General features: G+C 47.3%; 1 protein-coding gene across 3 annotated transcripts in view; it reads right to left on the reverse strand.

The window, feature by feature from the left end:
* Grin2b (glutamate ionotropic receptor NMDA type subunit 2B) overlaps positions 1–20611 on the reverse strand; it is a 461400-nt gene extending 440789 nt beyond the window's left edge. The window contains exons 1-3 of one of the 3 annotated variants that reach the window (XM_060384309.1): positions 20491–20611; positions 19894–20132; positions 18390–18837 (exon numbers count right to left, since the gene is read on the reverse strand). The gene's annotated coding sequence lies outside the window, so the exon portion shown is untranslated. The other 2 variants (XM_060384310.1, XM_021634102.2) reach the window with 2 other exon arrangements.
* Between the last annotated feature and the right edge of the window lie 472 nt (positions 20612–21083).

The following is a 21083-nucleotide window of genomic DNA, read 5'->3' on the forward strand; positions in this document are numbered from 1 at the left end:
GTCTAAGGACTGAACAAAGAGGTTGCCCTGGACCTCCAAAGCAAAGGCTTGACACTCACTTGTCCAGACATGGTGGTTTCTGGGAAGAAGGACTCCTAAGTGGATAGGTGGCATCATTTCTAGAACTTCCTTTCTCTGCCTTTCCTAACATGATGACAAACAGGACTGTAAAGAGTTAGATCCATAATGGAGAAACTGAATTAGAATATGAGGGGGGAAAAAAAGTCAGGAGGGGGTGAAAAGAAGTAAATAGAATTCACACTCTGGAGAAGGAAGTATCTAAGAAATGTCTCTTGGTGAGGTCAAAGGTCAATAACCCACCTGAAGCAGAGAAAGCAAAGCCTACTATCACGAGGAGGGAATGAGGTCTTGGGGAAGGGATGAGAGAAACTAGAATTCAGGGACAGATTCTGGCTGAAAAGCTTTTTAGGGAAGGACAAAGCCAAGGAAACAAAGACACTTCAGTGTCTTCAAGGGGCTAGTGTGCAAAAGAAGTGGAAAAAACTTGTGAACTCAAAATATTGAGTGTCTTCTTTAAGGTCAAAAAAGCATAAGAAAGAAGAACGCTATTGACCATTTTGTCCAAATAACTAAATAAACACCCATTCTGCTAAGATCAGACAAAGTTCCCTTCCCTCTGGGCAAGCTGGGCCATCCACTTAGGATGAAAAATTTAAGAACAGTTATTTCCACAGCATGAGGAGTTGTGCGCATAAAATTACAGTGCTAAGAGCGTTTGTTTAATCAATCCACAAAATCTTCAAGAAGCGAGAGTCTAGCGGAGCTGAGAGCAAGTGTGGAAGGGAGTTTCGGGAAGTCAGATTCTCCTCCTCCCCCTCCTCCTCCATCATCACAGACATAATGGACACGTGCACAGAGGTGATGTGTGACTTGTGCACACAAGGCAAGGAGCAGGTAGAGAGCAGGCAGAGAAGGTCCACAGAGGCGTTCTCCAGTCTGACTGGGCAGCACACAGGCTGGTATCTTAGAGACAAGAATCCCACTTTGATGAGCATTCTGTAAAGTTCCCCATGTCCTGCAAAGCAAGAGCTTCTCATCCATGTTGTCATATTCTCTATCTTCATACACACATGCGCACGTATACACTCACACACATACATGTACACACGCAAACCCTCACCGATGCCTAGAGCTGGCTCCCTCACAGAGAGCTACAGGAAGCAAGGCTTCATTTAAGCTTCGCCCTCCAGCGCATCTGGGCTGTAGCCCAAAGACGTGAAGGAAGCAGGCAGACAGTAGCAGAGTGAGGCTCTTCTTAACTCCCTCCTTCCTCACTCCGGACTCGGTGCTTTAAACACCTGTCCTCCCGCAGAAAGAGAAAGGCTGAAGGGTTCTATCATTACCAATGTTTCCCCCCAGCCTCTCATTATTAAACTCAGATTGTAGCCAACTACACTCAGTTTGTATAAAATAAGCCCTGAATTGCTTACATTCCTAGTAGGTGTCCTGATACAAATAAACTAAAATGAAACATTAATTTAAAAAAACTGATTTAACATATGCCATTTGAATATTTGACATTCTGTGAGCTCATCCATCACCCTTAAGTCTTTTCTAAAATGTCTGTTTGCCACCATTTACAGGCAGATGTAGGACAAAGGGACCTACACATAGAAAATAGCTTCTCCACAGAGGACTGGATTGTCCCAGTGACAGTAACACCCAAGCAAGCCCGGGAGGGGCTGGCGGCAGGCAGGCTGGCTGACCTCCACAAAGAGGTTGCAGAAACTCCCTGGAGCCCAGACTGAACTTCCCAGGGTGGCGGAGCAGCTGTCGCATCCCAACTCTCCCTCAGAACTGTGCCAGTACTGCTGCTGTCTTGTCCTCTGCTGAGCGAGGACTGAGCGGTGGGGAAGCAGCATGGTCCCTCCCTGGAGAACACAGCTGGCCAGCTGTTCCATCCACTTGGGTCTCCTCCAGATGTCTAGGAAGAGCTCACTCACCCTCCACCTTTTTTTGTTTTTGTCTCTTCCTTGCTCTTATTTTTCCTCCCCTTCCCTAATTTTTTCCACCTCACCACAAAAAAAAATCAAAAAACAAACAAACAAACAAAAAAAAAAACGTGAAAAGGCAAAAGAACCTAATATCCTAAACAGTCTCTCTTCCTCTCCCTCTCTTCTTTATTTCTACCACTCTCCAATAATTCAAGACAGCAAGGCTCCAAGTGTCTCTGCATACATCTCCTTATCCTCATTTTTCACCTGAGACAATGGAATTCTGTGGCTTTGCCATCTCTGTCACAAGCATGACACACATTTACATGGGGAAAGAAAAGGAAATGCAGGACGCCATTAAGGCTCATTATTTCTTCGTCCTGCCCTACCGAGAACTCAGCAGCATTCCTCATGGGACAAGAGTGGTAACAGAGCCCACGTTCCAGGGGCTTAGCCTTCCTGACCTCATCCAAGCTTCATCTAACCTGCTTTGGCTGGAAGACAAACCCTCCCCAATATCACTCTCAGGCAATACAGCAGATCTAAGAGTCCAAACCCAAGTCCCACTGGCATTTAGTCCCTTATCCTGATCGGGAGGATGCTCCCTCTGGAGAGTGGCACTGCACCAGCCTTGCCTTCCACACCCCAGCTTCAACAATCCCAAGTTTGCCTTGGTGCAAAAGCCATAGCCATCCCGGTGTGGAAACCCTGAGGACGTGGACAGAAGTGTCCGAGGAAGGCACAGCCTTCCCCAGCATACAACACATCACCTCCCATCGTAGGAAGGTAGGCGAGCTCCCAACGATGCTGAGTTCAGGGAGGGGAGGAAGAGTGTACCTCAAATCCTAAAATCCCTCTCTCTGAGGTCCCAGAAGTGAGTGAATTTTTATCTGTAACAAGAATTTGATCTCAAAACTTCAGGCAAGAAACACAAAGTCTGTTAGGATGCACACTGACACCAGGATGAACATAAATAAAGCCAATATTCTGCTTATTCCCATATTATCTGAAACACGTTACCTCTTTCTCCCCGTTCCCTGCACGGCTCTGCTGGCTCGCCCTCCATCCTTCTTTTCTAACCACTGTTAGAGACACCTTCTAGTCCACCTCCTCTAGATACCTCTGCCTGAGTCTCCATTTTGGTTTCATCAGCTCTTGGATGGCCATTATTAAGCCCAACACCCTACCCCGACAAATATACCACCGTACATATTCTGTAAAGGAACACACAGGCTGCTTGGTTCTAGAAGAACAAAAGAGTCACAGTCCCAAGGAAAATGGTCCCTCAAGATGCTCACTTTCTAAAACCACGTAACTTAGCTGCATAGCTACCAGGTGTTCTGTGCACATGCTTTAGAACCATGCTTCAGAGGCTGGCATTAAAGATGACCCTCAAGGATTCCAAGTCTCTTTAATACTTAAAATGTTTGAGCCTGGTGGGGAAGTGGCTTTTCCTGGGGTAAACAATTCAGAACATTCATTTTAGGAAGTGCTGAATCAACTAGATATGGGAGGGGTCCCAAAGACAGAATGGGGGTAGATTTGGGGATAGTGGAATGGCCCACATAGGCTGAGCTACTTCCGGGCCCCGTAGATGTGCAGCTGACTAGCACAGTACCTCCCACTTCCGGGGTTCAGCCTTCTAGACAGAGAGAGAGACAGAGACAGAGACACAGAGAGAGAGAGAGACAGAGACAGAGACACACACAGAGAGAGAGAGAGAGAGAGAGAGAGAAAGAGAGAGAGACAGCACAGCACAGTGCTCCAGGGGTCCCACACTTGCTGAGGATGTTAGGAGAGGTCAGGTTCCCATCCCCTCCACCCCAGGATAAGATCCTGACTATCACTAGGCATGCATCAGTCACTGTATTTCCCCTCATTGTCTCTTTAAGACCTAACTGTCATTATTTGCTCTTAATTATGTCGATCAGTTTCCTGCATCCTGCCAGGCTCATCATCCTTGCTGAGCCACGGGTCCATCAGGACCTGTCCTTTAAAAGGCCATTTGATGGCTGCCATGCCTTGGGCTCTTCAAGATGTTCATAACTGACTGGTCAGCTCCACAGATTCTTAACCAGCCGTTGATGCTAATGATTCTGTAATTTCCAGCCACCACCTCTTTTTAGAAAGAGGACAAGCTGGCCTTCGGATATATTTTCTCTGTCCTATGCAATATTCTTCAATGATTTCCTTTGGCCCTGCCATGAACCTTTCTTTACTTAAGACATTTTAGCATCTTTCGTTAAGACCTGAGGGTGTTTATCATTTTCTCAGTAATGAATGCTTTAAAAATCTTTCTAATATTAAATTGATTTCTTTGTTCCCTAGCTCACGCTAGAATTCAAATTACACACACACACCACGGCATCTGTATATCTGCCACTAGTTCTCAATGATATTGCTCTTTAATTTTTATTACATTTTATTTATTTAATTTGTCAGTTCTTTGTTAGTTCTTTCCTTCTGCCTTATACGATTGAGCTCAGCACATCAGGCTTAGCACATCCTTTACCCATGGAGCCATCACACCAGCCCCCATTATATTTCTAAGAAATTAACAACAGTGTATTGCTTGCCCTTGTTCTGTGGAAATGGATTTTACTGTTTTGCCTTTATTTAATTGCTAACATATTATTTTTATATCCTAATCATCTTTTCGGAATACAAAAATACAAATCCTATATTGCAGGAATTTTGTAAAATAAGGAAAAACATAAAGAGGTAAAATAATAATTATCTACTCCCTAACCCCTCATGTCTTTTCAGTTTTCATTTGCATTTTTAAAATTTCTATTTATTTGTGTGGAATGCAGGGGTTTGTGGACGCAAGCTCATGGAGGTCAGAGGATTACCTGCTAGAGTCAGTTCTCTTTTTGTCTTCATGTGGGTCCTGGGGTTCGAACTTTGGTCATTGGGTTTGACAGCAAGTTCCTTTATCTGCTAGGCTACCTCATTAGCCCAGCCTTTGTATCTTTTACGTGGAATGTTAATATTGTCTTTGCAGGTTTCATGGCCTTTGCCTTTTCTGACTATGGCTACCAGCCTTCTGATGTTGCTTTTCTTTTGACAGCAAATTCTCTGTTTACCTGAGCCAGACATCACCGAGCATGCTGGTCTAAGATTGCAAACGTCTCTCCTGAACTAGCTCCCAGCCCAAGCAGAGCAGAAGGAGCCTAGGCCTGAGATGTGGAAGAGCTGAAAATGAATGCCAGCCTTTCGTCCTCCTCCTTGGCTGCATACCTTTCACAAACATGGTCTCATACCTTGGTTTTCTCATTGGTAAAATGGGAATATAGTTAATGTCCAGGATTCCTTGTGAAGAACAATAATGTGCAGAGAAAGAAACTCACAAGAAAGCCCTCCATAGGCTGCAAATCTTACAGAAAAAAAGAAATGGGTTCTACTCTTCTACCCAGTGTGCTGTCTTCTCAAGACCCATGGAGAAATAACTCTCAACTAGACGTGCTCAAAATTAAATAAAAAGAATCATTGATTAGCCAGAATGATAAACAAAAAAATCTGGAATCTCAAAGAAATGAAAATATCTTCCTTGGCTATCTGGCAGTCTAAATCCTCAGGTCTTGCTCTCATCCTCTACTTTCTGAATGCGCAATAAGAAAGAATGATAGAGATGGTGGCTATGAAAGTCAGAAACCCAAGGGACATCAAGAACCCAGGCAGCACAAATGACAGCACATTTCCCCCTCTGCTAATCTCCAGGACAGTTAGATCAGTTGAGTTTCTAGACTGTCCTGGGTGTGTTCTCTGACTAAGGAGCATACTAGGAACATGAAGTTGGCAAACACCCAAACCAATCTTGATCGCCGTCACCTTTTAAAGCCTGCTGTGCATCTCTGTCCCCTGTCCACTGTCCTCATTGTGTAGAGCTGAGCACACAGTGTGCACCTCCTAAGTCTGTGACTGCTAGTCACCCACAAACATTTGCTACAAAGCTAGAGAGGAAAGAGCTTCAGCCCCAGCCCAACTCGTGAACCTAAGTGTTGCGCTGCCACTTAGGCTAAGCAGGCTTTTACTCTCTGCACCTAGGTAGCCATATCTGCAGTAATCACATACAGCACTCATTTTTTCATCCTCCTACCATGCTTGGAAAGGCCCCACAACATGCCAGAAACATTGGCCAATGTGCACAGTGGCAGCGCTGGGCTAGGCACATACAGAGACACAGGCTGGATACTGTCACTGCTCTCCAGAAATTGACAGGCACGGCATGCAGATACAACACAGTCCTTCCACACCTGAGTGAGGGCTGAGGAACACAAAGGACATAGTGACTCAGCTAGTGGAGGGACAGGAAGCCCTGGTGCAGAGGGTCCTGGAAGCAGATCATGAAGATGGATTAGGACACTGTTCATAGAGTGACAAGCCTGGGGGGCCAGGACTGCCTTTGAAACTATCCTTCTTGGCTCCTGTCACCATTTCCTTCTCTGCTCTTCTTGGACCATGTAAAGATGAAAGATAAGCCTGGGAAAAAAAAATAGTTCCATACACAAAGCTGGAAAGATTAGTCTTGCTCCCCTTTCTGACAAGCATTTATCTAGTTTTCTAGATAAATACTGTGAAAGAGAACCTGAGAAGGAGACACCAACCAAAGATAAAGACGAGCAGGTCACAATGCCTGGGTGCTGCTGCTCTGTGTTCGGAATGTCAGTTTCCTTGCCACCCCTGCCTGTCTTCCCCATTCAATGTGCTCTGTTCCCTTGTCCACTGGGAGTGGATGTACCACATGGAGGGCCCCAGAAAGCATCGAAAGCCCTGAGCAGGATGGAGTTGTTAATAACGGTACTGCATGTATAAATATTGAGCCTACAGTGTGACAGCATTTTTTACATTTTTTCTCATTTGATCTGCAATACAATTCTGTGCCCTAAAGATATCATTTCACAGACACCAAATGAAGTTTCGTGATGTTGCAAAGCTTCGCAGAATCACACAGACCAGGCTGGTGGAACCCAGTGGGACCTGGTCTCAATAATAATACTTAAGACTTGTGGCAGAAGCCAGCATGGAAGTAATACACCTGGCTGTCATTCTCTGGTTCTAACTTTAATCTCTCCACTCAACGTAGAAGTTTGACATGGGCTTCGGGATAAAAGAGACATGTGAAAATGAGTGATCTTCAACATGTCTGTGATTAGAGGAGCAGGAGAAGGAGACGGCTCCATCTGGGGGAAACTGGAGTTTTCAAGTTCAGAATACAGTGTACTTACAGAACAGAACGGGACTAAGAAAAGTCTGCCCAACCCCTACCTATATATGAAATAAGGAGGCACTGACTAGCGTCATGACTTTCTCACCTTTTGTACTTATCAAATCAAATTAAGGTCCAGAAATTGGCTATTTTGTAGGAATTCTTGTTTTCATCCTAAAACAACTCTGCCTTTTGACAAGAGCAAAGCTCAAAGAAAGGAATTCTCAAAGAAAGTTGCTTCAGCTGGAGTGTCAATGTCTACCACATTAGAGGTCAGAGATGCCTGCCTCTTGGGCACAGGGACTTGAATTCAAGTTCCTAGCACCCACATAAGACCCGCAGTCACAGTGCTAGTGGGGGTGGAGACAGGAGGGCCCTGGTGCTTGCTGGGTAGCTGATCCAGCTGGATCAGTGGGCTCCAGGTTAGTGAAGACCCTGTCCTAAAAATAAGATGGAGAGGACTGTGACACTCTGCCCTCTATGAGCATGTGTATACATAAACACCACACACACGCACACACATGCACGAGTCTATTATGTTAATGAGTTCCTCTACATGCCACATAATCCTGTATCTTTTATTACATGGCAGAAGCTCCCTGTAATTTAAAGTGCCAAGGGTTAGTGAGCCTCAGAAGACGCAATTTGGAAATCTGGCTGCAGCTCACAGTTGTGTATGCTCCAGCTCTCTAATCCTCACTCCGCTAGTCAAAGAAACAGAAATACTAACATCTGCCTTAGAGCGAGGATTAAAGGCGATAACCCAGGTCAACATAACTCATAACGTCACCGGCACACCAGGGGTATTTCCAGCCAACTCAAGGCCCTGTCTCCACAGGAAGCTGTCTCAAGAGAAGACAAAGACAGACCTAGTGTGTGGCTGTCATGTTTGGGCAAACAGCTATAACTCTTAGCATATTTAATCTACCATTCCTCTAAGACACCCTGCCATTTCTGGCTACCTAACTCCAGAATCACCTCAGACCTTCTCAATCACTGACATAAGATTCCTTGCTATGGCCACTGAAAAGTCATTCGCGAATCTCGGTGCCAACATTCATCCTGAAGTCAGAAAATCCTTGAAAACAGGCACCAGATAAAAAGAGAGGTTGGCCGTTTGAGTGACAATGATCCCACAGATTCCAGAAAGCCCGGGCTTGGAAAAGTTGATGGTGTCAACCCCTGAAGAGGTTTGTTCCCAGTGCCAGCCTAAGAAGAGTGAGACAAGCAGAAAGGCACTGTTGGAACAAGCAGCCTTACTGGGGTCTCCACTGAGGGAGACCGGGCAGGGCTTATGGTGGGGACTCCCTGTGAGGTACACCCGGAGTGAGGATTTAAAGAACAGTTAAAGAGAGTCGTCATATCTGTTGAATGCATGTGGACTCCAGCCCAGTGAAGTGGGGCGCTGGGGTGGGGTGTATTTTCATTCCCTCAGCAGAAGGTGTATCTAAGAGCAATTTTGTGCTCTCAGCCTCAGCTGATCTCACCCAAGGCAGCCAGGTGTGCTTAGATGACAAAGAAGCAGAAACATAACAGGCGTTGGCACGGCACTTTCATCATCCATGCGCATCATTCTATCACCATCTTCGCCAGCACTTTCCAGCTGCTGGACATGTACTGTCTTTAGTACTAAGGATACAACGTGACACCGAACATGAAGCCCCTCTCATCATGGTGGACCGGGAGGACAACAGAGTCACAAGAAACAGAGTTAATTTCACTTCTCCTTAGCATCTCTAAGTGTTCCTTTCTTTAAACACTCAGAAGGTCCAAGCAATCCAGAGGGTCTCACAAACATGTGCACTTGAATTTGTCCAGGGCAGAGTTTTTCTGAACCCTGCCTTAGGAAAAGCCAGGATCTAGGCTGGGACAAAATCCACAAAGGACTGATATTCTCACCATTCCCCAGAATGCTGGAAACAACTCTTGGCTGTGAGCAATCTACTTCGGCCCCACAAAATTCATGGGGAGGAGACGTGAGCCATGGGGTAGGCCAGGGCTACAACGCCTCCAAGCTCATCATGTTCTGCCTACAGAGGCCACCCAGCAGAAACTTTGAAGTTTAGATCAATGAAGAGTTTGGCTGTTTTCCCCCTAAATATTTAGTGCCCACCGAACGCCACCAGTGTCCAGATCATTCTTCTCCCGTCCCCAGTGGCTATTAGCAGATGTCGAAAAGAGAACAATGGTTTGTCTTTGAAAAGACAACAGAGCCATAAATCTGGATTCTGCTCTTGCCACTGTACATTTAGGTTCACATTTATTTTAAAACAGGGAAGGGAGGAAGCCGAAAAGGAAGGATGCGAGAAAACTATTACCCCAACCAGCCTAATAATCGGTGATTAAAGTTACAGAGAAGAGTGACGTCTTAATGCCTCCTACCCTCTGCCTTCCCTCCGTGCCTTTAATATTCCACTTCAGGCACAGAGAGGGAGGGCAACAGGGCCTGGTGAATTCCAACTGCTCTGGGATAATTGCACCATTCACAGCCCTCACCAGTCAATCAGGGGCTGCTTATCCAGCCCCGTTTATTAATAGTTTTCCTGCATTTACAGTGGTACAAAGGAGTGAAATGGGGCTTTCTCTCTGAAACAAGAAATGGGGCACCCTCAATACCCACTAAGTGGAACAGAGCACGCCGGCAGAACGGAAGGCCGCTCGCCCTACTTCACGGCCACACCTTCCTGGGGTGTCAGGAAAAGCGCTTGCCCTGTGTTTCCTAACTTTAAACACCAGGCTGTGCTCAGTTCAACAAGGTTCCACACTGTGTGTGCATTCAGGACACTAAATGCCCTCAGGTTCTAGGCTCGGGGACCCTCTCCCGTCACACAAGAGGGTCTGTCTCACTGCACAATCACAATGCCAGACTGTGTCATGATCAGAGAAACACTCACCTGGTCAGGCACCTAGCGCAACGAGCCTCAGCTACGGCCGCACAGGGCCTAGTGAAAGTGCACACCTTAAATCCAGCACTCAGGAGGCAGGAGTATCACAAATTTGAGGCCAGCCTGGGCTACGCAATGAGTTTGTTACCATTCTGGGCTCCATAGTGAGACTTCACATAAAGTAAAATAAAATAAAACAAAACAAAAGGCAAGACTCTACCATTTGAATTCTTCCTGAGACTGTGTGTGTGTGCGTATTCCTGCAGGCGTGGGTGTGTGTACACTCCAGGTGTCTACGGAGATGAAAGGACAACTCCAGGTGTCATTTTCCATACACAGTTCACCCTGCTTTTAGAGGCAAGGTATTTTGGTTGACCAGGCAGGTTCGGCTGGCTGGGGGTGAGCTCCAGGGCTCCACCGGTCTGCGAGTGTGCTTTTCCCGGGGCTGGAATTCCAAGCACATGATGCCAAATCCAACTCTGGTTTTATTATTTGAGCTCTGGGGCTGGGAGTCAGGCTCTCGTGTTTTACCAGCTGCATCGGCTCCCCAGCCCCTCCCCGGGAGGTTCAGTTTAACGGTTTAGGGTTGCCTGATGGTGAGTGGATGGTACTTTCTTTCTTCAGCTGTTTGGCTTTTAAGATGGATTTTTATTTAAACTTCGCTGTGGACCAGAGGTTAAGGGGAACCCTGTGACATCACCGCTGCTTTGACTGAGAAGGCTTAGGCCCAAGAGTCAAAGTTTTGCACGCAGCCATGAATCTAGAAGCACCACAAACACAAATGTGTGTTTCTCCCTCAAGACCACCCCCTCCGTCATCTGCTGGGTGATGGCAACTGAACCTCACAAAGATTCCTGACTTACAGAGGGAACCCTGGGCTCTGAAGAGCTGTGCTACAGTGAATGCCCATCACCAGAGTTACAGCCATCCCAACGTGCTCGCTGGAGCAGAACTGCCAAGGCAGTGAAGCACCAAGATCCGATTCGGTGGGCAGAGCAACTCCCCTCCCCTACTTACCCACACGTTGCTAACCTTGGGGTTGATTTTATGGTTTTAAAATGGTAATTGGTTGTGGGGGAGGAACAAACTCAGGGGTGATTGTCAGCATTACGTGTGTGTCATCCAACTCTGCGCTCACAGAGGCTCAGGCAGACACACACAAACCGTATGCTTCACTGTAAATTGCATACACATGCAGTTTACAGGTTTGCATTTGGTGGTTTAGGTCACTATTTGGAGGAGGTAAGTCCCTCTGCCCAAGCAGTGCATGGTACGTAAGGATGTTCAGTGTTGGTGGGGGCCGTGGTGCATGTGTGTTGTGAACTCTAACCCAGACGCTGTGATGTGTGTGAGCAGACCATGGCATCCTAACGTGGAGACCTTACTTTGGAGAGTCTGCTCACTCTCACAGTGGAGAATGAGCTGTGGGAAGGATTAATCACACCATGAAAACACGAGGAATAGTCCTTCCCTATTTTGTTAATAACATAATACTTTTAACAACATTGTTTCACTAAGTCCCGTGACTCAAAAGAAACAAGATCTCATTTCCTGAGATCATCCCACCAGTTAAAGTCCTGATATGGTCTACATAAGTGTGAATGAGAACACGAAACTTGATGCTTCTTTCTGAAAAAAAAAGAATTATGAATTTGCCTCCCTGGAGGAGAATGTGAGCTGGGGGTAAAGGCCAGAGTGGAGGAATGAGGGGAGACACACACTGGCCTCACCACCCTCTCGTTGGAGGTTTTCTTTCCCTTAAACATCCATCCCGAAGGAAGGACAGGACCCATCACTTCTCTCTCCTTCCAGGCCACCTATCGCAGAGGTCAACCTACCCTCCGGTCTGCTCCATGCTCCCCTAACCAGATAAAGAAAGCCTAGTACACTATCTCTCTTGCTCTGCCCCTGCAGTCACGACCTTTACATCAGGACATTTTCCAACCCGTATCTTCGTTCCCACAGTACTCTCCATATGCAACGGACCTTTAAAACACCTCCGAGAAATGAAAGCTAGTCCTGGTGGCCCCTGCCTGTAATCCCGGCTACTCAGGGAATTAAAGGGGAAAGATCATGAGTCCACAGCCATCTTAGGCTACAGAATAAGTTCAAGGCCAAAATGAGCACTTGGACTCAGAAGTTTTTTAAATGGATGGGGGAGATGAGATGTATCTCAGTGCTAAAGCGATGGCCCAGCATGCACAAGGCCCTAGGTTAAATCCCCAATACTGCAAAAATAAAATAAACAATCTTCAGGTGGAGTGTAATAACACAGTTTTTCTAATAAAATGAATAACTTCACCATACACAGAGAAATGGTGAGAGTAAGAAAGGTAGAGGACGGGAAACAGAAACAGATTAAAAGTAATTTAGGGAATGATCCATTCAAATTCATTTTCCTTTAAGCCCCCACGCTGTGCTGCCGTTTAACCAAAAGGTGAGACCAGGATGTTTCCCATTGTCTCTACACCTGGGCATCCCCCAAAGTGAGAATCTTCTATGATGTCAGGCCACTCCAAAAACCAAAATGTGTCATGAGGTGCCTGAGAATCAGGGGCCCCTCTGTTCTGTCACAGAAAGCTGCTGGTGGATGAATGGTGCGGCACTCTACCTCACTACTAGAGAAACACATGGGGCCGGGCTGGTCCTTCATTCCAAGTAGCCTGGCCTGGGCTGGGATCCAGCTCTCTCCTTGGACACAAATCAGCTAACAGCTGTCCCTTTCTTTGTAATGGCCATCAATAAAGTTAGCTGCAATCCAGTGGTCTAAAATGAAAACTATATCATTTGCTCATTCTACAGGCAAGTCTAACAAATTGGGTAAGGATTCATTAACTGTGGACTCACCAAAGCAGAAATTAGAGAGCCTCGGCCCTCACTCTACCCTGATCATTTGTGGTTAGAGATTCATAACTAGAGAATCAGCATACTCCTGTGTTGGTCTTTGGGAACGCAAGACAAAAAGGATGAGTGTCTACACCAGCCTCCTGAAGTGACCTTTTCCTCCTTGCCTCAAAAACTTCTGTTTACTCTTCAAGAAGGAATTCAACTACCAACACCTCCATGAGTCCCTCCACACCTCTCCCGCCTTCTCCCCTTTAAAGGTCTTCAGCAATTGATGAGTTCCTCAAACTGTGTCCTTTGAGACCTCCACAATACAGGTTATCTGCTACTGGTATATGCAGAACCAATCCTTTTTCATAGCTTGATTAATATTGCTTTTTTTATCAAGTATTTATTGAATAATTAAATAGAGCAAAAACCATAAAGATAAATTAAATAAGGCAATAGCTATGTGACTACGAAAAGATAAATGAGTGTTAATAAGAAATAAACTAGGAAGCCAGAGAAAATGAGAAGAAAAACAATTCATCATAAGAAAGCCCAGAATAAGAAGGCATAGATGATGAAAAAAGAGACAAAAGGGTATATATGGATAGAAGAATTATAAACAAAAAAAGTAGAAGAAACAGGTAAATTAAACATATGGTTGTTTTCTGATTAAAGGAAAAAATAAACAAAGCAAAGGTGCTATAGATGCCACAAAAATATAATATAGAGATTTAATATCAAGGATGATAGTGTTCAGATGAAGACATGGTGTGGCCCTGAGCCCTGTCATACAAGAACTCTGATACGATAAACACAGAATATCAGGTCTCACCACTGACCTGTCAAATCAGAACATGCATTTTAACAGCACCTCCCTGTGACTTCTGAAGGCAATAAAGTTTGAGAAGTAATGATGTAGACATCCAAAATGCCCAGACAATTGCCACCTCTCACTTCAACCAATGGTGTATTGCAGGAAACATTAGCACTAAGGAGCTACATAACCTTGGGAAAATCACTTCCCGGATCTCAGCTTCTTCATCTATGACATGAGAAAGACAGAGTAGATGACTACTGAGCTTCAGGTTCTTGATGACATCAAATGGCATGCCCTCACCCATTTATACCATCGGACAAAAAAAAAAAAACAAAACAAAAAACAAATAGCATCATTGACTAATAAATATGGTGCATCCTCTCCCCGCTCATTCTCCTAGTGTCTTTCGGGCATCTATCATATGCCTGTCTCTGTGCTGAGTACAAATGATTCCAAGATGAATACACATCTCTCCCTGCCCTTGAAGAGCTCATGAGCTTCTGAGAGAAGGAAAGGGGACACATAAATAGGATGAGGGAAAAGTGTCTTCAGACCCTCACATGCACGCTAGTGAAACACGGAGAGGGCAGACAAGCACACCGTTGGGGCAGTGGCGAAGAATTGCTACTTGGACACAACATAAACACTAGGCTCTTCCGTGCCAACCTCAGCTGACAAGGCTGGAAAGTGACAAAATGGAAATAAGGTACTAGAACACAGAGCAAAGGAAAAAGGCCCCTGACCATACTGCTCGGGTCCACAAACCCCTACAAGTTCATCTACCCAGTTGATGGGGGTGACAGTCACAGACAGTTAAAGTTGCCACTGCATCTAGACTTCAAACCCCACCTCTGAGTTCTCTGTGCTCCCTCTACTGACTGCACTCCGTTCTTCCCATCTTCAGCTTCTTGGAAGACAATAGCAATTCAACCACTAACCTCTCCCTGGAGGGTTCCTCTGTGGTTACAAAGAGGAGCGGCACTTTAATAAATGTAAACAATTCATTACACCAGCAGCTCTTTTGATCTATATTTGTTTACATAGGAGCAGCACAGTAGTACCCAAACATGCACAGGGTCACGAAGACTGAAAATGGGGTTCACTGAAAGGAAGTTAATTTCTAGGATTCTTAAGGAGAATGTAAAAATGGCAAGGAGAAAGAAAGCAATCTTAACTTCTGCAGCCCCTACTCTTGACCTCCATCAAGATACCAAAGATGAGCCGGGTAGTCATTTCCTATCTTCACTGATCAAGAAAGAAGCCCATCATTTGGAATGCTTTCTTCCACCCTACACAACTGTCTGGTCATCCCTGGATCCCTTCTTGTCTCTGGTTCTAGATGTTGCTTTGAAGCCATAGTTTCTTCAAGTCCCGCTTTCTTTCCCTCCAGCTTCTTTCTGTGTTTCATAGTCCACAAGCATTAACCAACTGTTTGCAGTAGCTTGCCAACACTGATGAAGATGTTCCCTGCCATTTGATTCTTGAAGAAGAAACCCTGCCCCTGGGTTTATCAAAGCCATAAAAGAGATGGAAAAATACTTCAGAGGAGATGATGTGCCCCCAGGATCCACTCAGTCTCGATTCTCCCCATCAAACACCAGTCACTCACTCCACCAGCCAACTTTTGTCCCCATGTCTCTCTCAAAGGTGGCCATTGCCCCTCCCCATGCAAGGCTGGATGGTGTCGAAGATTTGAGAAAATGCCTCGAGGTCTACAGCCATCTTTCTGGAGACAGAAGCACAGTGACAAGGTCTCTTGCTGTTCACCCTCCATCCAGAAGAAGTCGCTTTCTTCTCAGCCAGCCTTCTGGAAATAGGTATATGGTGTGCAAAGTAGTGACTAAAGAAACTTCTCTCTCTTCCTCCTCCCTCCCTCTTTTCTCCTCTCCTGTCATTTTCTCTCCTTATTTCTACCTTCTGCCCACATCCACCCTTGACAAAGACCACATACAACCAGTAGCAAAGCAAGAACCTGCAGGTGAGCAGGCTTCCTAGAGCTGGAACCAGCAAGACACAAATTAGACAATTCAGGGCCATGCCCTGCCTCTCTCCCTGTGCACTAACACTGGCCATATCATTGCTTGCAAATCCATTCTACACCACCATGCCTAGAACACAGGAAGAGCACCACATGAGGCTCTGCTCCCCTTAAAGCCACATCCTTAAGCACGCTTTCCTGGGAGGTCATTATTTCCTGTTAATCTTTCCTTAGTTACGAATCACAGAGGCCCTCTAATTGCAGTTGAGTTTGTTCTTCCCACCAGCAGTCCCACTACCTCTCATATCACCCACGCCACAAGGGTACTGGCAAAAAGCAAGAGGACAAAGGAGAACCCATTCAGCTCTTTATGATGAGAAGGAAAGAGAGGACCAGAACAATAGCCCCAGGAAGGCCTGGAATGCCACTGAGTCACAGCATCATGGACAGTGCTCACAAGGACAGGACACAACAGCTTCCTCCCCAGAGTGTCCAAAATGGCTTTGAGTACCAAAAAGCCGCAGGCCACCTGTGGCCTAGCATCCTTGATTCCTAACAAGTCCTATCCAGCTGGATCACCTCTTTTCTGTCTTGTTCTCATGACCTCTTTGCCTTCTCTTTCTCCGCACTCTACTCCTTAACCTCTTCTCCTTTGCCTAGTCCTTGAACCAACCAAGGACAGCGTGGAACCTGGCTTCATCTTACCTGCATGCATGCATGTATGGTGGATGAGGTGGCTGAGCCCCTAGTCAAAGCCTCCCTATTGATCTATCACCCAGGGAACAGTCGCAAGGTCCTACCCAGTTGTGGAGCACTGTCATGGGTGCCTGGGACACAAAAGAAGCCGCATGCCCCTACGGCCACCCACCTCTCTTTGTCCCTCAATGCCTATGAACTCTCTCACACTGAGCTGACATCCTCACCCATCCGTCTGTTCTATTCTGAAGTGAAATTAAGAGTTCATGAGCCTACTTGAAGGAGGAGAAGTAGACTGGGAGCCAGCTCAGGCGCCTCTAAGGTGAGCACACACCAAATAACCTCAGCTATTTGTAGACATGGTGAGAACATGGTTCAAACTGGGATCCCACCCTTCTCACCTTCATTACACCATGGTTACAGATTAATGTTTCAGCAATGAAAGTTCAGAGAATGAGGCCTAGGGGAGAGGATAGTAAATTTGGATGGCATCCGTATCCATCCTTTCTGAGCAAGAAAGAACTATCGCCTACTGCCATCCTGAGTGACTGGCAACGACCTTCCGCTCCCTCCCCTACAACACTTTAGTATTTTTAGGTTGTTCCAAGGGATGATTATGTTTTAAATGGCCTGGGTGGAGGGGGAGGGAGGAGGACTGTGGACTGCTCGTGGTTCTGCTACAGATTTTTGAAGACCTTTTCCCAGCCTCCTTCCTGCATGAGAATATCTTTGGAGTTTGGAGGGTGCATGGTTGGTGTAGGAAGGAGATGAGCAGCCGGATTCCCACTGTAGCCCTCAAGCAAGACATGAGCTGATTTTCTCAGGGGTTGTCTCGGCTCGCCTGAGTGGCCAGCAGAACTGTTAGCTAAGTCTTCTCCGTTTCTGTTGCCCTTTCTCTTTTCAAATGCTGCCCAAAAATATTGGGCATGTTTTACATATTGTTATATTTTTGTTTATGTGTTACAGCTTACATATATTTCTTCACATATATAAACAACAGTTTCAAGTATTCCTAAAATGGATGAGAGCTTTTTGAAAAAAAATCACACTATCAACCCCATTTTTAAGGGTACACGGCAAACACATGCGAGCAGCACATCTCTTTGTTTAACACAAAGACTCACGTGTCGGGTCCTGCACCCTCGCACATGCATGGCGCTTTAGAACTCTGCAAGATAGCCATTTTGCAAGAGTGTGGAAGTAACAGTTTGCTTGGAGGATGTGTGGGTATAAATAGATGTGTGGACAGAAGGAGAAATTTACAGCTCGAAAATAATAGCACACGGGGAAAAGATACAAATCAGAAAACCTGACAGCATCCCTTCTTCTGGAGCTTAGGCTTGAAGACTTGAGCCTGCAGCGTCCAGGAGTTCTAAGCCCAGCTAGCGCTCCTCCACACCTGCCCCCCTGCAATAGGCCTTCTGTGATCTGCGGGCCCAGTGTCAGCCCTTTCTTCAGACACCAAGTGGGCTTCAGGGCAATAGCCACAGCAATCCCAATCTTTATTTATTTATTTATTTATTTATTTATTTATTTTTACAGAACATAGAAAGGATACCTAGAAAGGTAAAAACAGGAGGTAGGGCAACAGAAACAAAAACGGCAAGGAAGAGGACTCAGCCTGGAGAAAAGATACCTAGAATCTAACATTAGCTCCGGGTGAATTAAAAGCTGTTTAAGTGAGAGAAGCATACAGGTCCCCTGGCTGCCTGTGTCTGCTTATAGACATAGATACCCCTTACGCCCTCCAACATTTTCTGTCCCTGCATACACCCACCCCCACCACCTTCGGAGGTGGGGGGAACAAAACCTGTTTGATGACAGAAGGAAAAGAAACCTGGAGCTTCCCTCCTTTGTCACAGAAGCCTTTCCCCCAAACAGCATTATTTTGATTCCATATTATTATTTTTTCTACCAGAAAATAAAATATCATCCGAGGGACCGGAAAAAGACAGATAGGAAAGGAGGAACCCCTACCCCAGGTGAGGAGAAAAGAATCAAATCGAACGAGCCCTACCTTGGTTTGTAGAAGCCAAACCCCTAGGCGGACAGATTAAGGGAGCGAGCATGTTGGGAATCTCCAGGGTCCTCTTCTCGCTTGCATATCCACATAAGAAAGACGGAGGATAAAGGAACGGAAGAAAATTTAAAATCCAGTGTAGCGCAAATTTGGTTCTAATCTTGTGTCTTCTTGAAGAGATGCAAATTCAAAGACAAAAATGTAAAGCAGAGGGGGATCTCGGGGTGTGGAGAGCGCCTCACAATGCAGAATCCACAGTCATTATCCATGTGCATGTGAGATTACTGGCCCGAATGTATGTATTTAAAGAGTCTTCGGCAATTACGGGTTGGCTTTTTTTTTTTTTAATTTTTTTGGAGCTTTAGTAGAGGAGTCTCTGTGTGAAGAAGCTGGGGGCCGGCTTCGTCCCTCCGTGGAGCATGGTCATTCCCAAAGCGTCCCCTTCCTAAGGGGGGAAAAAAGAGGAGGTCAGGGTTTGATTCGACAGTCCCCCGGAGGGTTAGCAAAATGCATCCTGGAAATAGAGGTCTAGATATCAAGTCGGTATAAGAAAACGGGGGAGGAAACCCTGCATTTCCCACGGAGTGCACGCGAGAGGAATTGAAAACAGCTGGCACCAATCTATAAATAATTCAGAAAAGGTCTGCCGATACCATTCCTGGGACAGGCAGAGATGAGAGGTGGGAAAAGCCAACCTGAATGGGGAAGAGGGAAAGGGGAAGCGGGAAGCCAGGAGGAAGGCAGGGAGAGGAGGCTCCACACAGCAGTTCACACTCGCACACCCGCGCGCGCGCGCACACACACACACGCACAGCATCCCCCACTTAACTCGCCAGCGAGTGCGGCCCCCAGCCCCATCTGCAATGCTGCTGACATGTCTGGCTCGCTCTGCTCATCTCCTCCTCCTCCTCCTCCGGCGCAGCAGAGCCTCCTCCCACCTTGGGCTCAATGGGTTCTGATTGTGCACCGGCCGCACACTGGGCATTTCTTGGAAGGGGCACACTGACACGCGCGCGCACACACACACCACACACACACACACACACACACACGCCCCCGACGCGCACGCGCCCCCGCGCGCACTCACACTCACCCCCGCGCACACTCACGCCGCCGCCGCTGCCGCCGCCGCCGCCGCCGCCGCGCTGATGTGCCGCGCACCCGGGCTGCACCTGCAGCCAGAGAATTGGGCTGGAGGGTCGCAGCGCGGGGCTCCCGCCGCGGGCACCGCTGCCCGGCCTTTCCGCTAGAAGGAATTACCCCCCTCCCCGAAAGATCAAAGGCAGCCCTACCCCCTCCCCCTCCCCCGCAAATATCCTTTTGTTAAAAAAAAAATTAAAAAAAAAAAAAGCCCCATCCAAAATAGCAAATGCCCGGTGCTGCTGGATTGGAAAGCTGTGCCCAACACTAGGTTGGTTAACGGTGCCAAGGCTTCGAGCCTTCATCTGCCTCGTTCGCCCAAACCCTCAAAATTGAGACTCCAAAGCGAGCCTTTACGTACCGGTTCCGAGCGCCTCGGCGGTGACAGCCTCCGAAGAGGGGCGGCGGGTGTCGAGGGTTTTTGGGCTTTCCTTCTCTGCAAGGCAGGACGGCTGGATCGGTCTCCCCGGGCTGGGAAGTTCACTAGGACTCTTTGCAGAGAAGGGAACGGATTCGGACGCCGGCACCGCTGGCTGCCGGGGATGGAGAGGCAGCCTGACCCGTGGAGCGCTTCTCCATAGAGCCAAGCCCCGAGATTTCCTAGAGGTGAAGGAGCCCAAGGAAGTGGTGCTGGAGAGGGGGTGGGGGAGGACCTTCTTTTCTCAAAAAGGGGAAGGGGGGTGGAGAGGCAGGAGAGCCCAGATTCCAGTTGGTGATGATAGGAGCCGGGGGAGGGGAAGCGGGCGGGGGCAAGCCGAGCGCTCGGCGGCAGGGGAGGAAGAGCAGGGGAGGAGGGGGAGAGTAAGAAAAATGGGTGTTAATCACCGGCGACGCGGGGAGGGCGGGGACATCAAAGGTCCTGGTCTTGATTTGAGTCTCACACCCAGGAACGTGCCACACAGGCGCGCGCTCGCGCGCGCACACAACACACACACACACACATACACACACACCCTACCTCTCACACTCAGGCTCAGGAGGAGAAACCCAAGAGGCAGGGTGTGTGTGCACGCGCGTTCTCTTGCTCTCCACGTCCCACCCCTCCCCATCCCCGAACCGAACCCCCTCCATCACCCCCTCACTCCTACTGCTAAGACTCTTGGCTGAGGCTGCTCCTCACGTCATGAGCTTTGGGGGGGGAGTAGGGTAGCAAGGGGGTGGGAAAAGCTTAACCCGAGGCCGCGGCGCCTCCTCCTGGCCGCAGAGAGAAATAGCACCGAGGTGGGGCGGCTTAGGGGTGAGGGGAGCCAGGCAGTGCCCCCCCTGGACCAGGGGCCAAAGCAGCTCAAAGGCTGAGCTGACATTGAACCCCCACCCCACCCCTGGTTCCACTCAGCAACCTTTGCACTTTGCTGGGTACCTACGTTTTGGGCGCAAAGCGCAACTTGAAGATGCTTGCCTTCAGGGAGCTTAAGATCTATCCTCAATGCAGGAAGCTGATGGTAAAACAATAGGGAACCAGGTAAGTGTAATTAAAAGCTGAATTGTGCAGCTCTCTCGCTCTCTCTCTCTCTCTCTCTCTCTCTCTCTCTGTGTGTGTGTGTGTGTCTG

Source organism: Meriones unguiculatus, chromosome 5 (assembly GCF_030254825.1).
Source record: "Meriones unguiculatus strain TT.TT164.6M chromosome 5, Bangor_MerUng_6.1, whole genome shotgun sequence".
Classification (NCBI taxonomy): domain Eukaryota; kingdom Metazoa; phylum Chordata; class Mammalia; order Rodentia; family Muridae; genus Meriones; species Meriones unguiculatus.